Source organism: Manis javanica, chromosome 5 (assembly GCF_040802235.1).
Source record: "Manis javanica isolate MJ-LG chromosome 5, MJ_LKY, whole genome shotgun sequence".
Lineage (NCBI taxonomy): Eukaryota > Metazoa > Chordata > Mammalia > Pholidota > Manidae > Manis > Manis javanica.
The window spans coordinates 18406108-18416846 of NC_133160.1; the positions used below are offsets into that span (position 1 = coordinate 18406108).

The window sequence follows — 10739 nt, forward strand, 5'->3', positions numbered from 1 at the left end:
TGTAGGAGAATGCAACAGAAGGGATTTCAATCCTATTAAAGCCAAAGCTATTTTTTTTAATTTCTATCCCCTTCCTTGATGTGGTAAGAGCTGTGGGGGCAAGGCCAGAACTCAAGAAGGCAACATCTGGATGGAGCAGGGGGGATCAATTTTTCTGTGGTCTTATGATATATTAGTAAATGGAGCTTCAAGAGTCTGGGACCAAAAACAACTCCTCTTCCTCAGTCCTTACCCCCCTGCTCTCTCCCCTCCCCTCTTCTCTCTCCAGCATCCTGTCCCAATCCACCTCTTCAGAGTCTGGTTCAAGTCCTCTAGGGACTTGGAGCAGTCATGTTACATTGTCTGGAATTCCCCAGAAATTCTTTCTGGTTTTCATAATGTCTTCATTTTATAACCAACATGTGGCTGTTTCAGGATTCACAAGAGAGTGATTGCAGAGAGGAGCCCATAATTTGAGGAAATGGGCCCTTGTGAGGACAGTCCATGTTCTAAGGATGAAGCCCCCAAAGTTGAAACCATAGAATTGGGATTAATCTAAATATCAACCAACAGTGGGAAATTGAGTAAAGTAAGTAAACTAAGATAAATTCATACATTGTAATCTTACACAGCATTTAAAAGAAGTAAGGCAAAGTGCTGTGTACTTATATGGAAAGAAGTCAAAACATCTTGTGAAGTAAAAATGTACATTACTGGTTTATCTGTAGGGTAGATTATGTGTGTGTGTGTGTGTGTGTGCATATGTGTATAAATGTAAAAAGTGTCTGGAAGGAGAAACACTAAAATAATGACAATGGCCATTTCTGATGAGGGAAGAGAAGGTCAAGGGGGGACTTTGAAAGTAACTGTAAAGGTTGTGAGAATGGATTCATGTCTACTCATACAATTAAAAATAAGCAATTTTTAAAGTCATAAAACATTTTTTGTAGCAAACTTATGCCTGAAGTTAATAATTATCCAAGTTTGGTTTCCACAAAAGCAGAGCCTGAGACAAGGATTCAGGTGCAGTAGGAAGCTGGGCTGGCATGCACTTGAGTGGTACGAGTGAGGGAACTTGGACAAGACACCAGCAACATCTACAAGAGCTGAATCTACACCCCATTGTAACTCAGTATTGTTCAGGCAGCCTCTGAGCTGCTCTCTGGATATCTGAGCTGGGTGTATCACCTTTCTGGGGAGAGACACCTCTGAGAGACGTTCCCAACATCCTCTAGATGGCTACAGCTCCACATGGGCATCATCTCTGTCTAGGAAAACCCAACCAGCTAATTCCTCTGACTTTCATAGAGAAGCTAATTCCTCAGCTTCCCTTACAGGAAAGGAGAAAAGACACAGACAAAACAATCCTCTCTTCCTCAGGCATTGACTGCAGATGATCTGGATAACAAAACCGATACTATCACTTTCCACGGGATTCAGACATGCCAGGGACCATACAAGATGATGACTAAAAACATAGATTCAAATCAAGCTTTTCCTAGTTGTATAACGTGGACAGGTCACTGTCCCTCTCTTAAACTCATTCGTAAAATGTGTGAACTGGGAATATCTAGCTCACAGGCTCATGTGACATGCATATACATACTTAGAAAGCTTGCATAAAGCACTAAGTCTAATTCTTGGCATGTTGTTCATATTCAACAAATGTCAGCTGGTCCAGAAACTGAAATTTTAAAAGCTTACTTCACACCTGCTGTTTTCAGAACTTTGCTCCTGGAGCTGTGGGAAAGAAACAAAGAAAAAACCTCATCTTCCTCAAGCAGAAGTAACAAGTCCTCATGAGTCACGCGGCTATGAATCCTCAGTCAGGAAATCAGGTCCCGTGGGACTTGGAGAGGCTGCAGCCAGGAATGCAGTGATGGAGCTCCAAGGAGAAACTGCTAGAGCAAGGAGACAGCCTGCAACCCTGTAACCTGGGGCAGCAGGAAGGTGCACCCGGGCCCTGTCCCCTCACATGCCTGCCCCAACTCATCTGAGCACAGCAAACCTCCTTCTATTGACCTGTTTCTTCCTGCTCTGATGTAAATTTCAGACAGCCCATGGTTTTATTCTCTTTTCACCATCCCCCGAAAGCTAACCATTATGGATTTTACAGGCCTCGGAGCTCTCGGCTCACACACTCAATTTGCACAATCTTTGCATAAGGAAAAAGGCAGTCGATGCAAACTGAATTAATTGTAATTGACCATAATATGCTTACAGAAATGCCAAGGAGTTTTCATTAGCAGATAAGCCCCAAAGTATCTGCTGAAGATTTACATCTGCATGAACACACTGCATGGCCACAGTTAATTAGGAGACCTGCCACAGAAGGTGCTTCATCAAACCTTGGCAGAGGCCTTCCAGGGGCCAGTGACACCTCCAGGGACCAACCCATCTTGACTCGCTTCCTGTGAAGGGCTTTGAAGTCACTGCCTGAGATGAAGCAGAGCCAGCGGACCCTGTTGGGTGCAGGCTGGGCCCCACTAGCCATGTGCCCTCCTGCCCCTCCCTTGCAATTGCTGGCCCCTCCCTTCCCACTCCATGGCCTCTGCTCTTCTCCAGTAATCATCATTGCTAAGGCTGGTATTGAACTTATGTCCTGGTTCAGATAAAAGACCTTCATTCATTTATTCCTTTTTTCAACAAATAATTCCTTCAGTGCCTCCTCTGTGACAGCCTCCAGGCTAGGACTGGGGATACAGCACAGACATGGACCTATCACGTGGAGTTTAAAATCAGTGACAGACAGGAAAATTGAGTAAGCCCATGCATGTCAACTGTGATAATGAGAGGAGTATAAACAATGGGGTAATAGGAAGGAAACTGGGGCTCTTAGAATGGATGGAAAAGTTTTCTTAGAGGAGATAATACCTAAGCTGAGACCAAAACATAAGAAGCACTATCCAAGTAAGATGTATTTCAGACAGAAGAAATAGTATGTGCAAAGGCCCTGAAGCAGGTTTATGCAGCTGGAACATCCCAAGTGAGGCAGAGAATGAAGGATGATGAGGCAGAAGAACAGTAGAAAGCCAAAAGTTGGAGAACCTTCCAGACCAAGCTTATAAGGACCTTGAGTTTAATTCCAAAGGAGGGAGCCATCATAGGGTTCACGTGAGTCCCTTGGAGTGGACTCAAGTATTTTTTAAAAATCACTCTGGCTATGAGTAAAAGGAAATAGATTCTCAGAGGGCAAATGTAGAGGCAGGGAGGCCAGTTTAGGAAGAGTCCATTAGAGTCATCAGGCATGAGGTGATGGTGTCCAGTGGCAAGTCAGGATGGAGACAAGTAGAGCCAGACAGGGGTCTCTGTCTGCTCGAGGCCCTGTGACTGAGTGCCTTTCTCTGCCCAATGCCCCACAAAAATCAGAGCTCAGTAGCTTTCATCCCTGGAGTCTGCACCCTGATTTCCACACCCCAGAAGAGCCCAGAGCTTCTGACACTAGCAATGACTCTCTCCCGCCTGACTTCTCTAGAACAGTGCTGTCCAAGAGAAATATAATGCAAGCTACAAATGTAACTTTAAATCTTCTAGTACACTTCAAAAATGTGAAAAGAAACAGGTGAAAGTAATTTGGGTAGCTTTTTATTTAACCCAATCTATCCAAAATAGTATCATGTCAAGATGTAATCAATATAAAAATTATTAATGAGATATTTTACCTTTTTTCATGCTAAGTCTTCAAAATCCATTCTATGTTTTATTCTTAGAGCACACCTCTTCTGGAGGAGCCACATTTCAAATGCTCAATAGTCATACATGTGTGTACAGCATCCTTATTATGAAGTGCAGTTCTGAATCTGCTTACCTGAACTCCTTCACCATCCTTTGCTGACCTTCTGGAAAACTCACGCCTTTATCAAGAATCTGAGGGCCACTGCAAGCCCAGATGGGCAGGTCATGTAATCCCAGAACCCCATGAGTATCAGATCTTCCAATTAAGAAATCACATTATCACCACCCTTGAACAAAAGACCACCTAACCACATGGTCACGTAATATCCTGGCTACAGGACTGCCAGGCCTCATGTTTAGGAGCTTTGCTCACAGGCTGAAATTCCTTTAGCACTTGCAATCTGGTCTACAGATCCAGGGCTCAATTTTCCCATTAGAAGAATGAGGAGCTTTGTCATAGGGCCAACCTCTCAGTAGCCTTTTATCACTATCCAACCTGCTACAGTGTACCTAATCCTGAAATAGGTGACTGGCAGGCTGGGCACATGAGGACTGACCCAGAGGTTCACAGTAAAGTGGGTCATGGTCTCAGATGGAATTGTGCTTCAGAATCACCTCTGATATTGATGATATTATGGGAATCATCACCGTCCTGGCACTTAATATCTCATCTAATTCTTAAAACACCCTTTAAGTGGGGCACTATTATTTGCTCTGTGTTACACTTACTGAAACTAAGGCTCAGAAAGGTTCATTGACTTGCCCAACATCACACAGCTAGTAAGTGAAGAATCTGGAATTTGAATCCCGATTTGACTTACAACCACTGTGTACACTGTATCCTATATAATAACCGCCACCCCTGCTGTCCCTTCCACTCCCACTATCAACATTAAAGCTCTGTGGGTGCCAGACACCACACTAAATACTCCATGCTTCAAGTGTTCACCCACTGAATACATGAAATACATGGAAGGAGCCTATGTGGTGGCTACTGCATCCATACAATTGCTACAATTACTACTGTCACCACCTGCTACCATCCCCTGTCTGGTGAGCAACAGGTGGTATGCCCTAGCCCAGGGGCATTTTGTGTCTAGTCTAAGGTTTGCATTATCCTAATGCAATAGTTCACATTATTAATATTGTGTTCTATGGGAGGGAGGGGGAGGAAGAAGATTAAAAATGATGACCTATCCTCTCCTAGGTCACACGGCTGGTAAGTGGCTGAGTTGAAATTAGGCTCAACATCTGCCTGACCAGTGATATGGTAGCTCTGGCTCATATTGGTTTGAAAGAGTTAATTGTGAAATTATCAGGAAATTGCAAATGTCTATTATTAAGACCTAAATCATATAAACTTACAATTAAATAAATTATATTCATAACAGAGTACTTAAAAGTCATCTTCCTAATTACTTATGTGTTACTGTTGTCTATTATGCCATGGAGGTTATTTGCATCTCTTATATCTGTATGATGGGATGCTGTATAAGGTGTGATATTGTCCACCTCTTCCCAACTCCTCATTCAATTACATTAAATTAGTAGCTTGAAATTGGCCACAGTGAAAGTGTTTATACCACGGAAGAGGTCAACATTACAAATCAGGGGTTGGTTTTTTTTTTGAAAAGCCAGTTGTTAAACGTTTACCAGTTCACTACAGTCCAAGACCCATATCTTTCCCATTATGTCTTGCAGTCTTACTACTCACGAAGTTCCTGCTAGCAATCAGCGATCCTCCAGCCGCCAGCACAGTACAAGGACACCGCCCTCCGAGGGTGCAGATGGGTCCCTCACGTGGCTCTGGCCTTCATGAGCAAAGGACAGATGTGAGCCTTGGGTAAGCGCTTGCCGGGCAACGCCTGCTCTGGAGACGTGCTTTCTCCTACATCCGCAAGGTTCTCTCCAAGCTGGATCCTGCATTCAAAGATGTTTAGGTCTTTCCCAACTTTCCGGTGAGGACAGAGATAATCTCCAAAGTGTATTCCAATCAGAATTTAGATGGAATTTTTCCCCACCAAATGGAATATATCAGCCATTAAAACTGTAGCAACAGAACATTAAACCAAATGAGGGGAGAAATCTGAGCAATGAGGCCCTATGTGCCTGCACAGTTGCAAGAACCAGGTGCCTTTCCTGGTCTTGGTGTAGGAAAAGGCTCCTTACACAGGCATTGGGGGTCTGTGACACCTGGAATCATATGCAGCCATTGTGTGTAGGAGTGTAGGAGTGTGCATGAATGTGTGTGTATACATGCACATGCATAATAATACCTTTATTGGGTCTTCATAGGAACATCTTGGTCAAAAAGAGAAAAGAACTCTAACACTGAAGAAGGTGTTTAAGATAAAAATTCAGAAAACTTGGGCTAGGACTGAGGTTTGGCCACCTACTGGTTGTCTGATCTATATGAATCATTTCCCTTCTTAGTGCCAGAGGTTTCTCATCTGTAAAATAGGAAACATACCTTTCTCTCAAGGTTGTGCAGATTATAAGAAAACCAATAAGGAAAAGTCCTGCCACAAAGTCAGAATCAGTGTCTCAACTCTCTGCCTTCCATTCTCTCATTCATTCCATGGCTACTTATTCAGCACCTTCTAGATGGAGGGTGCTGTTCTAGATCCTGGAGACTCAGCAGAATAGAGAACAAAGCCCCTGCCCATTTGTTGGTCTTCTATTTATCTCAGTTGGGATTCCTCAAACATCATGATAGGCTGCTGGCCAGTTAGATGGCTCTGCTGCTGTGGGTACTTGACGGGTGGTCATCTGGGTGACAGGAGCAGCTGGAGTATGTGTCTCCCACCACCCACCAGGCCAGCCCAGGCTTGTCCACATGGTGGTGGTAGGTTCCAGGGGCACTAAAGCACAGACCTACACTCAGAATTCATACAAGGTCGTTTCTGTTGCATTCCTGTTGGCCAAAGAAAGTCACAAGGCCAGTCCTGATTAATGGGGTGGAGAAATAGATTACACCTCTTTATGGAATAAGCTGCATAATATTGTGGCCATTTTTACAGTCTATCACAAGGACTTTTCATTCTGCAGTATAAACATTAGCACTTTCAAGGACAAGCTAGGTTGGGAAAACAGCTCCATGAAGTTGGCAACACAATGAGCCAACTTCTAAATCTAATAATTCCTTTTATGAACCTTCCCTCACTGCTCTTCTCTAGGTATCAATAACAACAAAGATGGACTCTATAAATGGAATTGCTTTGGGAGAGGCAATCAAGCACAGCATCTCCTAGAGGCAGCAGACCCGGATTCTTTGTCCTTTCTTTGTCATTTATTAAATAGATGACCTTGAACAAGACTTTTCACCTTTATGACCCTCAGTCTCCTCATGGGTAGTGTTCAGTGGGAATAGAACCTAGCTCACAAGACTGCCCAGAGGTTAAAAAAGGTTAGATGGTGATGAGTGCTTAGCTGTGCCTGGGACGGAGGAAACACTCAATAGTTGCTGTTGTTTAGTAGCGGTAACAAAGGAACTAGGAGAAGGACTGACACTGAGTTTTATTCAAAGCCACTGCTATCATGTCCAAAGTTGCAAGACACACAGAAGTCAGAATTTCTCCATTAAAACCAGCAGAGGAAAAGTCATCTCTCCGGTCCTTAAGTTGTAAGACTTAATGGAACACCTCCTCACTCATCAGTTCATTTATAAAGGAGAGGGTGTGCATTAAAGAATTTATTCATTTTGGAGTAGTTGTGAGGTATATGAGTGTCACCATACAGTCCCTGCATCCCCCTTTCCAATGTTTATTCACTGACTTAAAGCAGAGTTTTTCAACATACTGAACCAGACAACAGTTTGGAGATCGAGGAACTGTCCTGTGCCTTGTAGGATGTGGGCTGCTTAACAGCATTCCTGACCTGTACTTACTAGATATCAATAGTGTGTCCCCCACCCACCCAAGCTGGGATGATCAAAAATGTCTCCAGACATTACCAAATGTCCCCGGGGGCAGGGAGGGGTGGAGCGGAGTGAAATCGCTCCCAGTTGGCAACCATTAGCTTAAATGAATATCTTTGCCCAATCCATGGATGTATGGAGCTTGAAAAAAGCAGATCTTATTCCAAGGAACTCCAGACAGAAGGTATGGCTTGGAAAATGGTTTTCAGATCAAACTCAGTATTAGAACCCCCAAGAGAAAAAGATGGTCAGGGAATGTTTGGGGAAATAAGCCTTCAGGGGTGTGGAGGTAAGATGCCCTGGGAAGTGAGCTCTGACTTATTTGGCCTTGCAGTGAACATTTGGAATGTGCTGGTGTTCTGTATACTGGCTAAATAGGCACATTGCCAAAATTTCAAGAAATAGAAGGGACTAAAGGGTCCCCCACCTGATGACCCAGTGGCTGGTCAAGTTGATTCTAAATAGCACCATGCTAAGAGTGAGACTGGCTTTGACTTGACCCAACCATGAGCAGAAGACTATGCGTTGTGTAAAGAACAATGAATCATACGTTTGCAGACCAAAAAACTAACTTCCCTCCAGTTTGAGGTCTGATCAAGGTAAGTATTTATCCTGATGCACCAAGAACATTTCCAGCCCATGCCTCCTGTGCTGACTTAATCATTAAGAACTCCCTCTTTCATGCTCAAAGTTAGGGCAATAAATACTATGATCATTCTTAGTGACTTTCTGATTTCTCAATGCTAAGAGCCTACAATGCTGGGGACTGAAACTTGTAGTCAGTTATTTTGACTCTACTTGGAGTATTTCACATCTCCATCCCTCTGCAATAGATGACTTTTCATAATGATGCTTTGGTTTAGGGATTTGAAGGTACTGTCGTATGTTATGCTATCTTCGTGCCCCTGAGTACAACAGAAGATGCCTTGAGTACCTGCAGAGTCTCGCTGAGTGTGTATGTGTGTGTGTGATGTGAGGCTGTGGCCACAGGACTGTGACTGTCCGCTGCCTGCTCAGCTGCCCTTCCCATCCCACTGCGGCTGGCTGCTGCTCTGGCCACAGGATGCGGAATACAATTGACAGTAAAGCAAAGTGTCTGGAGACTTCACCTTGATCCTCAAAGAAGCAAAACTTAAGGAAACAGATGTTATCACCCCAGAAGAGTTTGTGGCAGCTGGAGGTGATTGAGTCCACCACTGTCTAACCGGGCCATGAGCCACAGGGCAAGAACTGAAAGTGAAAGCAAATGATTTCTGGCAACCAGGAACGCACCACGCTGTAACAGAAGGAATGTTTGCAGGAATCGGACGCACTCACTGAGGAAGAGGAGCAGGTGGGGGCGACAGATGCATGTCACAGCACTGGAGCTGCAGGACTGACCGCAGCAGTTAACGAGGTGACACTGGAAAGGAAGGACAGTATTAAACTCCACAGCTGCTCAGCACTATGTGAGCAGAAGGGAAGGGAAGATGGACAAAGAGCTGCAGATATAGGAAAAGATGAGGAGAGCCAATTGTTGGAAACAGAATGAGGTGCTCGAGACACAAGGAAAATAGCAGAAACTTATAAAACTAAGACAGCTAGTTTGCAAACCAGAACTTCTGACCTTTACATCACATATGATAAATATTGCCAGACACCGCAACACTGCTTGTTAGCTATGGTGAGCAATGGAAGCCTTTATCAGTGGACCACATGTTTGATGACATCAGGTAAGATCATGTGAAGAAAACAACGAGCACCTAAATCACCTCCCCTCCACCACCTCCTGTGTTCTGCAGGCAGGCCAGGTGATGAAGAAAATCACTGAGACTGTTGTGTTGCAGAAGGAGAGGTGTTCACATGTAACTCCTAATTTTCTTGAAATGTGTACAAACTGTCATTCCAGCAATGGACTATAACTACACAAGACACTACACACCGTAACAAGCAAAGCATAGAATCCATCCTCATTATTGGTTCTCATTTTTAAAGAACTTATACATAGATATGACATTGACCACATTCACCAATATGTACAGTTTCCCTAATTAAGAAACTTAACATGTTAAAATTAAAATTTTTACATGTTGCATTTGCATTACAAAACAAAAGTTGTACGTCCCTCTCAGGGCCTGACAGACTGTCTCCTGCTGTGTGCTCCTTGCCTCAGTGCAGAGATGCTTCCTTATCACTTGCTGTTAAGGAGATCTTTCGTCTCTAATACAGTCTACAGCTGTCTTCTGTCAATCACTGCTTTCATGGGGTTCCTTCACAGAATCTCTCAGTCTGACTTATACATTCAGAAACTGGACCACGTAGTAAGTGAGAGAGTCAGACATCAAACTGAGATCTGCGGTCCAGGGTTTTCTCCTGGACACCACCCAGAGTCTTGGTTATTGGCCTAAGGCCCAAAAATGTACTGGAAAGATCCTGTAATAAGGATGGGTGGGTAAAGGGACCCTGTGATCCCAGCCTCTCCTTTAACCACCCCTCTCAGCCTGAAAATGTCCAAACCTACCCAGCTCTGACAGCTGAGAATGGACAGACCATCTCTGGGTGGGCCTGATTCACTCATTCACACCAGGGAAGGATTTGAAGAGGTAGAGAGGCCTAGGAAAGATTTACACTTCAAAATAACCCTGGCAACTGGGTGAAGAGTTGATAATGGTGATTAGTGATGAATAGTGGACAGATCAGCTAAGAATACAAATTCTGGATTCAAAACCAGGCCCAAATTTGAATATGTACTTAGAAAATTAATCACAACAAACCACATTTTTTTAAATGACAGGTAACACTAACATTACAAATTCCTGGAAACTAACACAGTATTTTTATTAGTTAACACCCAGATACAACTTAATAATAATTCTTCCTACCTTTTGGTGGCTTCATACTCTTTGATCTCCTGACAATGAGTTGTAATATCATTTCCTATAGAGAGAAAAGAAAGGGAATTCAGATTTCTGACTTATTTTCATCCAGGCAGGGCAGAGGGAAACTTGATTGTTTCCACTTCACATTCATTATGGGAAATGTCACCTAAATCTTTAGGACTATTGACAAATTTGAGAACTCTTTCAAGTTTATTTCCTATATGAGCTGTGAGATTTTAGGGTCTTTTGAAAGTTTTCTTGTGCAATCAGTAAAGGTAAGCACTATTGGGGTTGACAGCATTCATGAAGCA

General features: G+C 43.4%; 1 pseudogene; it reads left to right on the forward strand.

Annotated features, from left to right (window-relative positions):
• The first annotated feature begins 4839 nt into the window (after positions 1-4839).
• On the forward strand, positions 4840-9496 carry LOC140849703 (ubiquitin-like-conjugating enzyme ATG3 pseudogene; annotated as a pseudogene).
• The last annotated feature ends 1243 nt before the right edge of the window (positions 9497-10739 follow it).